The sequence below is a fragment of the Mytilus californianus genome, unplaced genomic scaffold (genome assembly GCF_021869535.1).
Source record: "Mytilus californianus isolate M0D057914Y unplaced genomic scaffold, xbMytCali1.0.p SCAF_12, whole genome shotgun sequence".
NCBI classification, from domain to species: domain Eukaryota; kingdom Metazoa; phylum Mollusca; class Bivalvia; order Mytilida; family Mytilidae; genus Mytilus; species Mytilus californianus.
Window position 1 is genome coordinate 6250521 of NW_026262604.1, and position 16830 is coordinate 6267350.

Sequence of the window (16830 nt, forward strand, 5' to 3'; positions counted from 1 at the left end):
GGAATTTTTAGAAGCATAAAATAGAATATTCATTGGGTTTTGATAGTAACCATATATATAAACGCAATTGGAAATTCGTTCAAAATGATAATTCTATGTTCCATGTAAAATGGTGTTATTAGTGTTCAATGGTGGCATCGGTAATGTCTTTTTTTTTTCCTGACAGTTGGCCGGTATTAAGATATATAGTTTTGAAACTAAGAAATTACGTCAATTAAAGACTGCAAGAACTGTATCAATTTGATAAAAGTTGATTAGTAATACCCCCAAAAAAAAACGCCTAAGTACAGACATCTTCTGGAAATTATTTTTTATTTCAAATCCTAAAGAGAACTTGAAACACCGTGGAATTATTTCACATATAAGACTCAGGGCAGTTAATGAAAATACCAATCCTGGTAATCTAAATGAATGAACTTTATTCAATCGGAACTAAGTCTACTCGGCCATTCTCGCTTCGCAACTTGAAAGGCCGAGTAGTTCCGATTGGAACTTTTGTTTTGATAAAAAAGACTACATACTTACAGAGATAATATACATACAACTACATTTTGTACATGAATATCATATACATTAACATAAACATGTAAAACAACTCAAATATATATACTAGTACATGCAGACTTGTAAGAACAACATTAATAAATTGTAATAACAGTTAACTAGAGAAAGTTTCATGTTAATAATATGTATATAACATTCAGTTTACCGAAATCATATCATTAGAATTTTGTTTGTATCTACATTTATATTCACTGCTATTTTAACTATACATAGAAAATTGATTCGATCAAATTTGCCGTTCATAACCTCTATCTGCTAATTACACATTGTTACACGATATTGGTAATAAATGACGAAATGGTAAGAAGTCACCACTGTCCACAAAATAGTACATGTTTAAGTTACAGAGATTTTTTAAAAGGAAAATAATTCATAGATTGGACAAACTGTATCCCTGCCTATTTAAAGTGTACAAACGCATGTTTGGATGTACAACAGCTTTTATGAATTCTAGTAGCTATTTATAAGATTTAATACCAATATGTATTCTAATACTTGGCGCCATATATTTGCCAACAAATTCTTACTGACTTACATCATTATCTTGATATAATACATATATTAGTATAAGAAGAATGCACACGCTGAAACGACTTGCCTTCTTTAGTTTACTTACCATTTATATTATATTGATAGTCCTAAATATAAAGTTTTAATACAACTATCACATAAACTTACCATGATCCGAGAACATGAGGTCAAGGTCAGGTAAATAAAACTAGAAATACAATGTCATGAACACCTTACATTCATTCCATACACCAAAATATGCTTTAATTATAGATGAACTATTTCTCATTTAAGATAGAAATGTAACCAGGAAAGATTTGCATTGATCAGTAAACCATAAAAATGAGTCCAAGTTCAGAAGGACCCCTCCAGAAAGACTGGTAAACTTTATAAATCTTTGCATGCTTTAAATATAGTTGACCTATTGCATATATAGTATCCAACTAACACACATAAAGTCATATGAAACTTCAAATAAAAAAATGATGCATATGTTTTTAATAACTAAATAGCTAGTTTTTATTATAAAACTTCTGAAGATATACTTATTTCTGAAGAAAAGTTCTTCAATTTGTCAAAATTTAAAAGAAATTTATTTTTGGCTTTCAGAACACATTTGATATTAGCCGACACGTTTTGTGTATGCAGTTACCTCAGCGTGACCTTTCTCGTAAAAATCCGGTGATCTCAATACGCAAATGCGAAGGGGGAAACCAAACGTAAACCTCTCTCCGTCATCGAAATAAACTGTATCTTATTGTACATGTTATACACGTGCTTACCTAATTCCATGCTTCTTTGTTGATTGTTTACAAAGGTTTTAATCGGTTAACTTCGTCTTCAAAACACGTCCATTAATCAGCTGCCATATTTTCACAACAACACTGACCGATTGAAATTTTTTTTTGACGATTATACGAAATGGATGCGTGAAAAATGATAAAATCGTGCACAGGAGACTAAGTTTATGATATATGTATGCAATGTTTCAAGAATTGGATTAACATTATTTTTCAACGGTCACTCGTCTCGTATGACTTTAAGCAGACAAAGTCTTAAGTTTCAAACTTAAGATTGACTACTGAACTATGAAAATTAGGTCATGGTCAGACGATAATTGCTTCACAAACATATACACCTAACAATCATCCGATACACCAAATATAGTTAACCTATTGATTATAAAATTAGAAAAACAGACTAAAACACAAAAAACATAACTTTAACCACTGAACCATGAAAATGACATCAAGGTCAGATGACACCTGCCAGTTGGACAAATCATTCCATACACCAAAATATAGATCTACTGCTTATAGTATCTGCGATATGAACTTTTCCACGAAAACTTAACCTTGTTCTCTGATCCATTAAATGAGGTCGAGGTCAAGTGAAAACTGTATGACGGGTATAAGGACATTGCAAGGTACGCACATGCCACACAGTTATCATATTAAGAAATTATGAATATTAAGCGAAAATCTTCAGCTTTTTTGCAAGAAGTCACTGAACCATGAAACTGAGGTAAGAGAAAGTGGACATATGACGGACAGAAACTTCATAATATTGGGCATATATAACTACATAAGGGGTAAGTTGGGGGTCCATGTGTATTAAGCAATACTGTAAGGTATTAGGCAATAAGGTAGGTGTCCAGGTGTCCATATGGTGTAAGCATGTTCATGTATTAGGCAATACAGGCTAGTCCAGGTGTCCATATGATGTAAGGTAAGGGATGTATTAGGCAATACAGTCTAGAATGTCAGGTGTCCATATGTATTCAGGTGTCCATATGGTGTAAGCATGTTCATGTATTAGCCAATGCAGGCTAAGGTAGGTGTCCAAGTGTTGACTAAGTGAAATATCAGTGAAATTTGATAATGTAGGACAAAACAGGAAATATATAGGTTAATAGTGAAATGTGAACGTTGGAAGGATCAAAAATCAAGAATGAGTCAGGGACCCTTAAAAAAACTATTATATAGGTTATCTTTACATTAGTACAAGTTATATGGACGGTGTCCTTATCATTTAATATATGTTTATCAAATCATTATGGGGTCCATTATATATAGTGTTTAGTAAAGAGAAGAATCAAATGAAAAAAGTACATACAGGAAGAATCAAGTAGGCATGACGCATAGAATGGGATAACAATTTTCGGTCAAACATAAAATAACCGATATGTCAATAACCTTATTACAAATGTTTATGAAATACCAAGATTCACAGCAAGAATATAAATACATGTAGGAGGAGGAATTCATAATTTGATATTTTGAAAAATACAATATGAACTACTACATAAATCTTTATGAAAAAATAACTTGTTTTAAAAAGAAAATAAAAGGGAGGGACACTAGATTTCATATATAAAGGGTAATTTAGTAGTTGGTATTCACTTCCAAACATCAACAATAAAATAAAGTGTAATCTAGTAGTTGGTACTCACTTCCAAACATCAATAATGGCTGAAAGACAAGTAAAAATGTAAGTGGCTAATTTATAATAGAGTAGAAATGAAAAAAATATTTAGAAAAAAATATACATTATTTGTGATCTAATATAAAATACATTGAAAATTTTAACCACAGTTCAATACATATATATATATATTTCTCTAATTCTTCGTCAATTTATCCCTTTCTGCACCCATTGTATAATAAAAATTTAATCAACGTGTGGTTCGTTTGATCTCAGTTCTTCATTGGTTAAAATCCGATTATGACGTCGAATTTTCTTGCTTTCCTCTGAATTTCCTATTGTGACGGCATGAAAAAAGGCGACCATGCCTGATGACGTCACATAGAAAGAACACATCTTTTTGCAGATCATTCGAAAAGAAGGAATAAATTTGCCTGCGTATTGTTTGAAAATCATTAGAGAAACAGATTCCACCACCAAATCTCGTGTAATACGATATTTATCCACTCTCGGCAGTTAAATTTTAAATATTTAAAACTCTCGGCGAGCCTCGCGTTTTAGATTTGAAAATTTAACTGTCTCGAGTGGATAAATATCGTATCACACTCGATGCAGTGGTAGAATCTATATATATATATATATATATTTAGAAGTTATCATACATTATATAATTTGAATCAGTAATTAAAATATGTTTGTACTAAGTTATTGAGAATTAATCCATTTTTTTTTTATTCAGAAATGATTGAGAATTAATCCAATTTTTCTTTATATATTTTCAGAAGTGACAATGTCAAAAAAAAATTGAAAGAATATTTGTTAAAATGCAGAGAAGAAAAGTTACAACTTAGCCAGTAAGTATTAAACTAATAATGAAATGAAGTTAAATACATGTAATTTTAAAGACAAAATGAGAGATAAAAAAAAAAACACATAGTATTAAATAGTTATGAAAACATGCAAATTAAATGTTACAACAATAAATAAATATATAAAAGAAAAAGAAATCAATATTGAAAAAAAGATATAATACCATGATATTTAATGAATGGGACTTCCCACAATATTTGCAAGGAAAGACTTCAAATGAAAGTAACTACATTTTGATGAATTAATTGTGAATCAATTTATTTTCAAGTTGATTTGTTTTAAATATTTCAGAAGAAAAGTAAATCAGAATAATTTAATAACATGTAGGTCCAATGAAGAAGAGGAAGAAAAAAGAAAAAAAGGCCTAAATGAAGATGGGAAAAAAAGGAAAATGGAAAACAGTAAACATGATAAAGGGTATGTTGTGTAATGTATAAATTTTTTAAAAGATTATTTAATAACTGATAGAAAAACATTTTATTGAATATTTAATTCAACCTTATTATGACTGATGATCATGGTGAAAAAAAATAACAGTAAAAACCTATTGTCATATACTAAGGATTGAAATATTTGGATAGATAATGAAAAAGATTAAAAAATATTAGATTAGATATATAAAAAAATTTATTTTCTGAGATTACTTCGTTCAAATGTATATACGTTCTATTGCTATTACTATTGTCTTCATTTATACTTAACTATAGAAAAACTTTAGAAAGATATAACAGTTCATAGTTTGCCAATCATGCATAGTACACTTATGATATTACAGAAACAATATGCCTATAATAAGTAAAGTGTGTTATTATAGCTTCACTACATCACTCCTCTTAAGCATTTGCTCAGATATACATCATGCTTAATTACAATAAATTTTAATTTATTTTAAAAAATAATGATCAGAGCATGTAATGAGGTTCTGCGCAAACTTCCCAGTAATTCCCAAGTGTCTCATATAACAAGTTACATGCCTTTAATAACCAAGCTTTGTTATTTCAGCTAAGTTTATCTCTTAAAAGCCTCATCTCATTGATTTACCATGGTTAATTCAAAATGTATTAATTTAATTTAAAAATTAGTTATCAAAGCTATGCATTTAGTTTCTGTGCAAAGTTTCAAGAGTTCCCTAGAACCCACTAAAAATCAAAATATTTATAATTTATATTTAACAAATAACAAACATATGTTATTACAGATTTAGAAAATTTAAGGGTTAGAGAGTAGACAAAAGCTCAAGATAGTATCTGTATTAACACATGCAAGTTATTTTCTGTAATAACCCTATAGAGTTATATCCCTGACTGTACATTAAAAAAGTTAAATAGTGAAATGCAATACAGAATTACCTATTGTTTTGATATGCAAATGTTGTTGTAAATTTTTTTCCTCATTCATCATTGCTTTTTTTTTTGCTCAGTTTTTGAAAATAGTGTAACAACAAAAACAAGTGAAACAACCACAACCATCAACTCAACAACAACAACTGGTACAATAACAACTGAAATAACAACAAATGGTACAACAACATCAACAACAACAGATGCAACAGGTATCATAAATATAACTGATTTGATATTTAACATATCTAGTACTACCATTACAATTCAACCAGAAGAAATAAACAATACAGCAGGGTCAGAACTTTCAAAAATTATCACAATAACTGTAAGTCCAAAATTCCAAATTAATTTCAATGAAAGTTCAACATACATGTATGTAACTAACCCTACAGACAATGTTACAGATAATGTTACTGCCAGCATGAACAATAGTATTGGATATAATCATGTAGTTTTAAATGAAAAGTTAACAAGTATAATTATACCAATTTCTGTTACATGTATTGCTATAGCACTATTTTTCATTATTATCATTATTGTTGGTACCATATATAAGTGGAGAAAGAAAAAACATTGTGCTGTAAATGTTTATTCTATGGCCATGATGCTAAAAGATGTAGACCAAAGTCATATTGATAACCTAGATGATGATGATGATGATCATACTGATATTTTTGACATATCACAAACAGGATGATGATGATAATGATATTTTTGACATGTCACATTAATAACCACCAGCTTGCTTCATATAAATATATGCTATCTGTAATTTATGTTTCAAATTATTAATCACCAGCTTGCTTCATATTAATGTATGTTTTCTGTAATTTATGTAATTTCATAATAAAATATTAAATTTTGCAGTGTATATGATATGGAGTATCATTAGTTCTAGCATTCTAATATAAATATTATTTTACAGTGTATATGATATGGAGTATCATTAGTTCTTGCATTCTAATACTAGTCCTGCTTGTTGTTGCCTGTAGAAAGTAGAAAAGGTATAGACACACACATCATGCCTATACTGAAGTACCTTCTTCATCACCACCACATTCAATACCTCTACAATTTTTGACACCATCACCTTCACCAAGATACACACCTCTACCCAGATTACCCGTACTACAACCTACACCCGCTGAAAATCCTACTCCCCTCAGATTACCGACCTTAATCCTTGAGGAAGAAGATGATGAACCAATAGCCAAACGTACAAGGAGTGCTACAAAATCTAGGAAGAAATTAGAACTTAACTAATTATATATTTTGACAAAATCAAGTTTCTTGTTCCAGTTTTCTTCCTTTTTTTTTTTTTTTTTTGGCACAAACATTTTTGAAATGTCTATTGTAGAAATAGAAAACAAATATGTAAATTTATCAAAAGTCCACATTGTTTAAAGAGGTTCATTGGTCCATTTTTTTTTTTATATCTTTTATGTCATCCTATATTTGGTCTCATGTACATTGTTGTATACATAAATACCTCAAGTCCACATTGTTTAAGGAGGTTCATTGGTCCATTTTTTGATATCTTTTATGTTGGCCTATATTTGGTCTCATGTACATTGTTGTATACATAAATATCTCATTTTTTAAAAGAGATTTTCTAATACTTTTCTAAATTGTATCTTTGGTGTTTCTGCTTTTTATGATAGCAGTCTGATTGTGTTTACAATAAGTAAAAAAAAACCTATATACATTTTTTGAACTGTTATTATTTGTGATATACATATAATAATGAGTGTAACAGTCTTAAGGAATAATCTTTATACATTTTTTGAACAGTATAAGTGAAAACTTGTCAAGAAGCATTGTCTAGTACAAACATTAAGACTAGTACAAACATTAAGAGTTGTTGATTTTTTTTTATATACTTTTGTACATGAGGTCTTAATTTGGATAATATTGTAATAATTGCATTTTGTAATTGTACCAATAAATATTTCATTTTTTTTTATAGGTTTTTTTTTTATATACTTTTGTACCTCATCAGGTCTTAAATTGGATAATTTTGTAAATAATTGCATTTTGCATAAATAAATATTTCATTTTTTTATAGGTTTTTTATCTCCTTTCTTTAGTTAAGATTTTGATCATTGTCTAGTCCAACAAGAGTTTGAACATTGTCTCGTCCAACAAGAGTTTGATCATTGTCTAGTCCAACAAGAGTTTGAACATTGTCTAGTTTAGTCCAAGAGTTGTAGCATTGCCTAGTAGAGTTTTTTTTATATTTATATACTTTTTTACCTCATGTCTAATTTTGAATAATATTGGTGCTTTCTGCATAAATAAAATACCCTCAACCTCATTTTTAAAAGAGATTTTTTAATACTTTTTCTTAAACTTATTGCTGTGTCTTTGGTGGTCTGATTGTTCATTCCATGATTGTATAGTTCAAATATTTATATACTTTTCTACCTCAAAGTTTTTACATACTTTCATTTCTAATATGGGGTCATATTATGTTATTAAATACTTTAAACAAGTGCTATTTACATACTTTCATTTCTAATATGGGGTCATATTTATGTTATTGAAATACTAGTTTTAGTTTGTTTGTACTTTTGATTGATAGTTGTCAATAATACATGTCTTTCATTTTTGATATAGGATCATATAGGATCATATTATGTTATTTAAATAATAGTGTTAGTGTATTAACTTTGTAGAGTTTTAACAGTTTATGATGGTTTAAATCTCTCAATTCCATGGTCAGTACTTTTATTGATAGTTGTGAATAATAAGTGGACAGTTAATAGTTTTTTAATTATTTTTTATATACATATATTCACAACAGTAATACAGTTAGCTAATATTTTTAAACTGGAATTGATCATTATTTATGACCGGTATTTAATCAATCATTCTTTTGTAATCAAAATTATTGATTGTTATGTTAAAGCTATGCAATTGTTAACTTTTCCATGTAATGTTTATTTTTACAATTATTGCCTGAATTTTTTATTCCATGCATGTCAAATTATACAAATTGTTTCCATAACACTCCAATTGTCCAGATATGCCAAATTATGTTTCTTTACATAACACTCTAATTGTCCAGAAATGCCAAATTTTGTATTTTATTTTATTTCATAACATATTTTGTTGTGTTTTTTTTTTTAATATATCAGTAAATGTATGCAATATGATTTTTTGTTGTTGATTTTTTTGTTACACTTTGAAATAAAGAATACAAGAGATAGAAAAAAAAAACAAAAACAAAAAACAGGGATTATCTTTATGATCAGGTTATAATTAAAAAGGACTTGACATTTAGATGTTCCCATGTATATTTGTTGACAGTCAACTTCCAGATGCAAGAACATTTGTGGTAAGGATGGCTTTGGCATGTAAGTATGATTAACTAATATATCAAACACTAATAATAGATCACATATCTTTATTAATTGTCAGTTATGAAAAATCTACTGTGTAACATAATGAAAACTCTACAGTTTAACATCAAAATATCAGTTTTCTTTTATATAATGGATAACAATAGCAATAAGGTACACTATTTTTCTTAAAACATGTAGGTATTCAGATTCATTAATATTTTCTGGTAAGGATGGCTTTGGCATGTAAGTATGATTAACTAATATATCAAACACTAATAATAGATCACATATCTTTATTAATTGTCAGTTATGAAAAATCTACTGTGTAACATAATGAAAACTCTACAGTTTAACATCAAAATATCAGTTTTCTTTTATATAATGGATAACAATAGCAATAAGGTACACTATTTTTCTTAAAACATGTAGGTATTCAGATTCATTAATATTTTCATAGCAATGTTTCTTTCAAATGCTTAATTTTTTTATTTATGTTAATATGTAAAATCCCAGTAGTTCATACATAATGCCACACCCTCTTTTCATCAAGTGGTACCTGACATGGTTTTTAAATACAAACATTTTTGTATGAATATATTTAAAAAACATTTTTGTCTAATATATTTATAATATATAATAAGCTTATGTTTGCAAATAAATATCTTATTAAACCATATAGTAAGAAAAATCTATGTATATTACAATATAAAATAACTATTCCTTAATGTCATCTGAAAATCCATGTATATTACAATAAAAAATAACTATACCTTAATGTCAGCAATTCTTTTGGAAATAGACATTTTAAATTTTTTCTCCTCTCTTAATTGATATTTTCTCCGTTTCTGAATATTGTATAGATATTTTATAACTGTCTCCATATTGTCCTCTTTATCATCTACAATTTTTTTCGCCTTCTCCAATATTTTTATTTCCTTTTCATCTAATCCTCTTATTTTGTTTCCTGCCTGTGCTGTCATTATAGTGTTTGTCCTGAAATTATAATTTTCTGTTATACTTGTTTCATTCCACATAAAGACATTTTTAATCAAAATAATTGTAATCCTTAATAAAAAAGAAAGAGAAAATGAATGGAAGAAGTAATCTCAGAAAATAAAGTTTTCTATAAAAAGAAAGAAAATGACAGAACGAAGTAATCTCAGAAAATAAAATTTTTTATATATCTAATCTAATATTTTTTAATCTTTTTCATTATCTATCCAAATATTTCAATCCTTAGTATATGACAATAGGTTTTTACTGTTATTTTTGTTCACCATGATCATCAGTCATAATAAGGTTAAATTAAATATTCAATAAAATGTTTTTCTATCAGTTATTAAATAATCTTTTAAAAAATGTATACATTACACAACCTACCCTTTATCATGTTTACTGTTTTCCATTTTCCTTTTTTTTCCACCTTCATTTAGGCCTCTTTTTCTTTTTTCTTCCTCTTCTTCATTGGACCTACATGTTATTAAATTATTCTGATTTACTTTTCTTCTGAAATATTTAAAACAAATCAACTTGACAATAAATTGATTCACAATTAATTCATCAAAATGTAGTTACTTTCATTTGAAGTCTATCCTTGCAAATATTGTGGGAAATCCCATTCATTAAACAGCATGGTATTATATCTTTTTTTTTCAATATTTATTTCTCTTTTTTATATGTTTATTTATTGTTGTAACATTTAATTTTGCATGTTTTCATAACTATTTAATACTATGTGTTTTTTTTTTATCTCTCATTTTGTCTTTAAAATTACATGTATGTAACTTCATTTCATTATTAGTTTAATACTTACTGGCTAAGTTGTAAATTTTCTTCTCTGCATTTTAACAAATATTCTTTCAAATTTTTTTGACATTGTCACTTCTGAAAATATATAAAGAAAAATTGGATTAATTCTCAATCATTTCTGAATAAAATAAAAAAAAAATGGATTAATTCTCAATAACTTAGTACAAACATATGTTAATTACTGATTCAAATTATATAATGTATGATAACTTCTAAATATTTATATATATATATATATATATATATTGAACTGTGGTTAATATTTTCAATGTATTTTATATTAGATCGCAAATAATGTATATTTTTTTCTAAATACTTTTTTCATTTCTACTCTATTATAAATTAGCCACTTACATTTTTACATGTCTTTCAGCCATAAATGATGTTTGGAAGTGAGTACCAACTACTAGATTACACTTTATTTTATTGTTGATGTTTGGAAGTGAATACCAACTACTAAATTACCCTTTATATATGAAATCTAGTGTCCCTCCCTTTTATTTTCTTTTTAAAAAGTTATTTTTTCATAAAGATTTATGTAGTACCCAGCAAACACAAAAACATCTTTAAAATGTTTTTAAAATGTTGTGTCTAATGTCATGAAAATATCACAAAAAAACGTGAGAAAAACATTAAATGTATGGTAGAATATATATCGCTAAAACGTTTTCTAATATATTTTCTAAAATATTTGCATAATATAATTAAAATGTTGTAAAGAAATATCATGATAATGTGAAAAACAATGGCGTATAAAACATTTTGATAATCTTTTAAAAAATATTTTCTAGAAATATTTTCTGAACGTTTGAAAAACATCATGAACATCAAATAATGTTATAAAAATGTTTTTTGGATGTTTTCTTGCAAGTGAGACTGCCTAAAAAATGTTTTCAAAATGTTTTAAGAAGATGTTTTTGGTTGATATCAAGATCATATCAATATAAAAATGTCTGTACTTTTGATTGAATAAATCAGTTGTTTTGCTAAGCATATGAAATTCACAATTCAAAGTCTCTAAAAACAAGAAGTATCTACAAATTTTGACACATCCAAAATGGCAGACACAACTCATCATGGTCAAGCCACTTACCAAATATGAAGTCATTCTGTTCATCAGCATTACTAATTAAAGTAATGAAAAATGTGAGAAAATTCAACATTTTGAAATACAATGTATATAAAGCAAACAGGAAACAGGTGCCAGATACAAAAATGTTCACACATCACAGTTCATCACTTTCAAGCAGCTCATTAAATATGAACTCATCTTTATCAGCAGTTTTGGGAAAAACAGTGATGAAAATATTTGTTGGACAAAATCCCACAAATAAAGGTGAACAGACGACAGACAGTGCAAGAAAGCCCATTATTCCAACCACAATGGTATAATGTTTAGTTTTTCACTCTCAACTTTTATTACCTATCTTATACACATCATGCATATGTCAACCTGAACATGCATGACATATATGCCATTGGACATTATGCAAACATTATACACATTTTTAAGTTCAAGTTACATTGACTAAAACTTGTGTCCCAAATTCAGATTTTTCAATACAACTTCTCTTTCTAAACTAAAACGCTACACTTCTAATAGGGTTACATCTTAAGTCAATAATCATTGATAATTGGCTAAAGAGATGAGAACAAAACACCATTTTACATCAACTATTTGATTTATTTAAGAATACATTGAAAAAGTCAATCAATTGTCTTATTCAAAATCACTTGGAATGTCTTGTAGTGTCTTATATCTTTTTCTTGCTGTGCCATGCTTCTGAAAAAAAAATTAATCTTACATTCATATATAATTTCTTGCACATTCCTTTATTATAGAACGATTCACGTTGCCTGAAGGATATACATCCCCTCCCCTTTAAAGTTTTGAAACAAATAACGATGATAGTCTGTCGGAAGGGGACGATAAATGGCTGACCGTGTTAAGAGAGAGCAATATGCCACGCTGAACTTCATTTAGTTATTAAAAAAAAACACATAAAAAACTTTAGACTAGATATGTGTCCAGTCAAGAGTCTTATTTCATTATACTCGTTGATTGTTGTCTATCATAATTTTTTCTTTTATTGTTCTGTATAAATCAGGCTGTTGTTTTTCTTGTTTTTTTTTAGTTTTCATTAAATGCATTGTATATAATGTAGGGGCCTTTAAAAGCCCTGCTACATAATGTCATTAAACATCTTATTGTCCTTTTTGCATGTTTTGAGTGATAAACTCTGTAGAGTGACATAGTTTATAACTTGTCATTTGTATCTAAGGGTATATGATACAGTCCTAGAAGTATACTATAGGCACATAATAACTTATCGAAGTGTTACGCATTGTTTTCGCAATGATGATAATAATATAACTTAACTTCCGAGAAACACACAGATGTCATTAAATGAGTTGTTTATATGTATTTGAAATACTTCAAAGGAAAGCAAATATGTTGTTTATGAAAGCACACTGTTGGACTAAAAGATTGATTTAAATAAACAACTTGTTTCTATTTTGTCACAAAAAAAATAATTAATTCAAATATCCAGATATCTTTTCTGTATTGTATGCCCTTAATCTTGAATGTAATGCATTGTTTATGCTAAATATTTGAATTGAATATGGAATAACAGTAATTCTGTATAAAAATCTTACTTCAAAAAAAAATTCTACTGAAAGGTTGTAGACATTCCAAAGAACCTGCGCCACTTCCAAATTGTAAACCTGCATATTGAACTTGTCCTTTGTGGCTTTCCTTTTAGCTCCTGTTAAAAAATAAAAGATACATTGTATGTACATTGTGTGTATGAAGCAATAAATATAATTTTAAGCAACAGTTAATATTACAGTTACATTATCTTGCTTGTACTGAAGTCTTACATAGTCTTTTTAATGTTCATTAAGCTGTTAAGGGAAATTTAATTTACTGTTTTGCAAATACATACATACACTGATTTTACTAGAAAAAAAATCTCCATATTCAAATGGTGCTTATATTAGTGTTATTGTAACTTGTTTGTGTGCCTCGGAAACAAGGTATTGAGTCATGCTTATTGCAATAGTTGTTGTTGGTTTAAGTCTGTCAAATTTCTTTTTCATAATGTGTATTTAATGTAGGCAGTTAGTTGTTTTGTTTCAATTGTGTTGAGAAAAATTTAACATTTGTTTGTCAAGGCTTCAAAGTGGACTATATGGCATTGGTTTTCTCTGTTTTGAAAGCCGTACAGTGACCTATAATTTCTTTTATCCAAGTCATTTAAATTCTGGTGGATAACTGTCTCATACACCTTATCGCTATTTCAGTATTTGGAAATCTGTCCCGCTTGAACTTTTTACGTCAGCATACGTCATACAATAATACACCTTATCGCTATTCCTGCTTGACCCGAGAATCTATCCTGCTTGAACATTTGACGTCAAACAACAATCACTTTTCCATTGTGGCATCAGATATTTTTTATGATGACGTCAAAATTTTAAGGGAACTTGTGACAGTTGTGTGATGTCCAGTAATGGTGGACAAATAGCAATAAGGTGTATTACTTTCAATTGTGGTGTCAAATATTTTCTAATATGACGTCAACATTTTACGGGAACTTTTGTGATGTCCATGGCCAGTAATGGCGGACTAATAGCGATAAGGTGTATTGGCAATACACCTTATCGCTATTCCCGCTTGACCCGAGAATCTGTCCCACTTGAACTTTTGACGTCATACAACAATCACTTTTCCATTGTGGCGTCAGATATTTTCTATTATGACGTCAAAATTTTACGGGAACTTTTGTGATGTCCAGTAATGGCGGACAAATAGCGATAAGGTGTATCAAACTGTGACAAACACACAAGCCACATATCTTTATAATTTTTTTTTATCAATGAACAAATTCATAATTGGTGTACGTAGACTATTTACAAGTATCACTCCAAACGTTTGCTTGCCTTGGGCAGGGGCCCCCCTTTTTTCAAAACCTTGATCCGCACCTCCAGAAACAGATGTAATTTGGTTCCGATTATGATTGAACACACACAATGAATGCACAAATTTCATCTTAACAGATTAATCATTCTTACCAAGTGAGTATATATATCGCGTAACAAACAATTTTCTTGGCTCTCTTTGTTGATATCCTGTCTTCGTTTCGAAATTCAAATTTCAAATTCATTTCCGGTGATAAAACAAAAGTCGATTCCGGAAAAGGTCGGTTTTCCGTAAATCATATAAACGATACGAAAATTGAACTTAGTACAGTTACAGTTTTCATTTCTTAATTTCTAAAATATACACGAACAAAATGAATAAACATTAAAGAAAGGTGATTGTTTATTAATACATTATTGCTTAATTTAATGTTGACTCTTTTGAATTTTAATATAAGAAGGAATAAAATCTGACTTCAAGGATCTTCAACTGAGATATCAATTGAGGATTTCAACCATAGTGTCTTGCTTGTCATCAGAGACATATATATGTCTCTGTTGTCATGATATTGATGAAATGTAGTACTATATCTTATCCTGAAAAAAAAACGAGCTAATTCCACAAAACGTTGTTTGTGGGGTTTTGAATAAAGTTTAAATAAAATGTTATTTTTATATCCGTAAAATGTTGAATATTAAGTAATGTGTATGTCAGAATATTTTATAGAAAACATTTAGCTGATATTTTTCAGATGTTTTATGTAAAACATTTTAATTTTACGTTATAAAACATTTTATGCAAATAGCAAAACTATATTTTCTGTAAAACATTTTTTTGCAGAATGTTTTTTGGATATTTGGAAAATATTTACTTTAAATGTTGTTAAAATATAAAATACCAATTGAAGAAAATATTATTTTTTTGTATTATAAAATATCTACGTGATATTTTAGAACAATGTTTGAGAACATGAATAAAAGATATTAGCAAATAATATTTTGTTAATGTTGTAAAAACATTTTACTTAAATGTTAGAAATAAAACATTTCAAAAACAATAAAATAAAAATTTTTTTTTATGTTTAAATGATATCTTATTGAAATATTTTGCGAGAGACGTCCATATGACATTTAAAAAATGTTTTTAAAATGTTGTGTGTTTGCTGGGTAGTTCATATTGTATTTTTCAAAATATCAAATTATGAATTCCTCCTCCTACATGTATTTATATTCTTGCTGTGAATCGTGGTATTTCATAAACATTCGTAATAAGGTTATTGACATATCGGTTATTTTATGTTTGACCGAAATTGTTATCCCATTCTATGCGTCATGCCTACTTGATTCTTCCTGTATGTACTTTTTTCATTTGATTCTTCTCTTCACTAAACACTATATATAATGGACCCCATAATGATTTGATAAACATATATTAAATGATAAGGACACCGTCCATATAACTTGTACTAATGTAAAAGATAACCTATATAATAGTTTTTTTAAGGGTCCCTGACTCATTCTTGATTTTTGATCCTTCCAACGTTCACATTTCACTATTAACCTATATATTTTCTGTTTTGTCCTACATTATCAACTTTCACTGATATTTCACTTAGTCAACACATGGACACCTACCTTAGCCTGTATTGCCTAATACATGAACATGCTTACACCATATGGACACCTGAATACATATGGACACCTGACATTCTAGACTGTATTGCCTAATACATCCCTTACCTTACATCATATGGACGCCTTGACTAGCCTGTATTGCCTAATACATGAACATGCTTACACCATATGGACACCTGGACACCTACCTTATTGCCTAATACCTTACAGTATTGCTTAATACACATGGACCCCCAACTTACCCCTTATGTAGTTATATATACAAAGTATGAAGGATCCAAGTCTTCTACCTTCTGAAATATTACGTTTTAAGAAGTTTGTTAACGCCGGAGTGGGCGTCGTCGCCAGATCACTATCACTTTGTTGAGCTTTCTGCGACAGAAGTTGCAGACTCGACAAAAATGTTT

General features: G+C 28.5%; 2 long non-coding RNA genes across 3 annotated transcripts; both read right to left on the reverse strand.

The window, feature by feature from the left end:
- Positions 1 to 9333: 9333 nt before the first annotated feature.
- Positions 9334 to 16828, reverse strand: LOC127721285 (uncharacterized). 2 transcript variants are annotated; one of them, XR_007991105.1, is made up of 5 exons: positions 16666 to 16828; positions 10869 to 10939; positions 10436 to 10561; positions 9826 to 10048; positions 9334 to 9775 (listed from the first exon to the last, which is right to left on the reverse strand). It is a non-coding gene; the product is annotated as an uncharacterized LOC127721285 (long non-coding RNA). The 2 variants fall into 2 exon arrangements; XR_007991104.1 differs by having other exon boundaries at positions 9334 to 10048.
- Positions 12528 to 13695, reverse strand: LOC127721284 (uncharacterized). The gene is made up of 2 exons (XR_007991103.1): positions 13523 to 13695; positions 12528 to 12647 (listed from the first exon to the last, which is right to left on the reverse strand). It is a non-coding gene; the product is annotated as an uncharacterized LOC127721284 (long non-coding RNA).
- Positions 16829 to 16830: the final 2 nt, after the last annotated feature.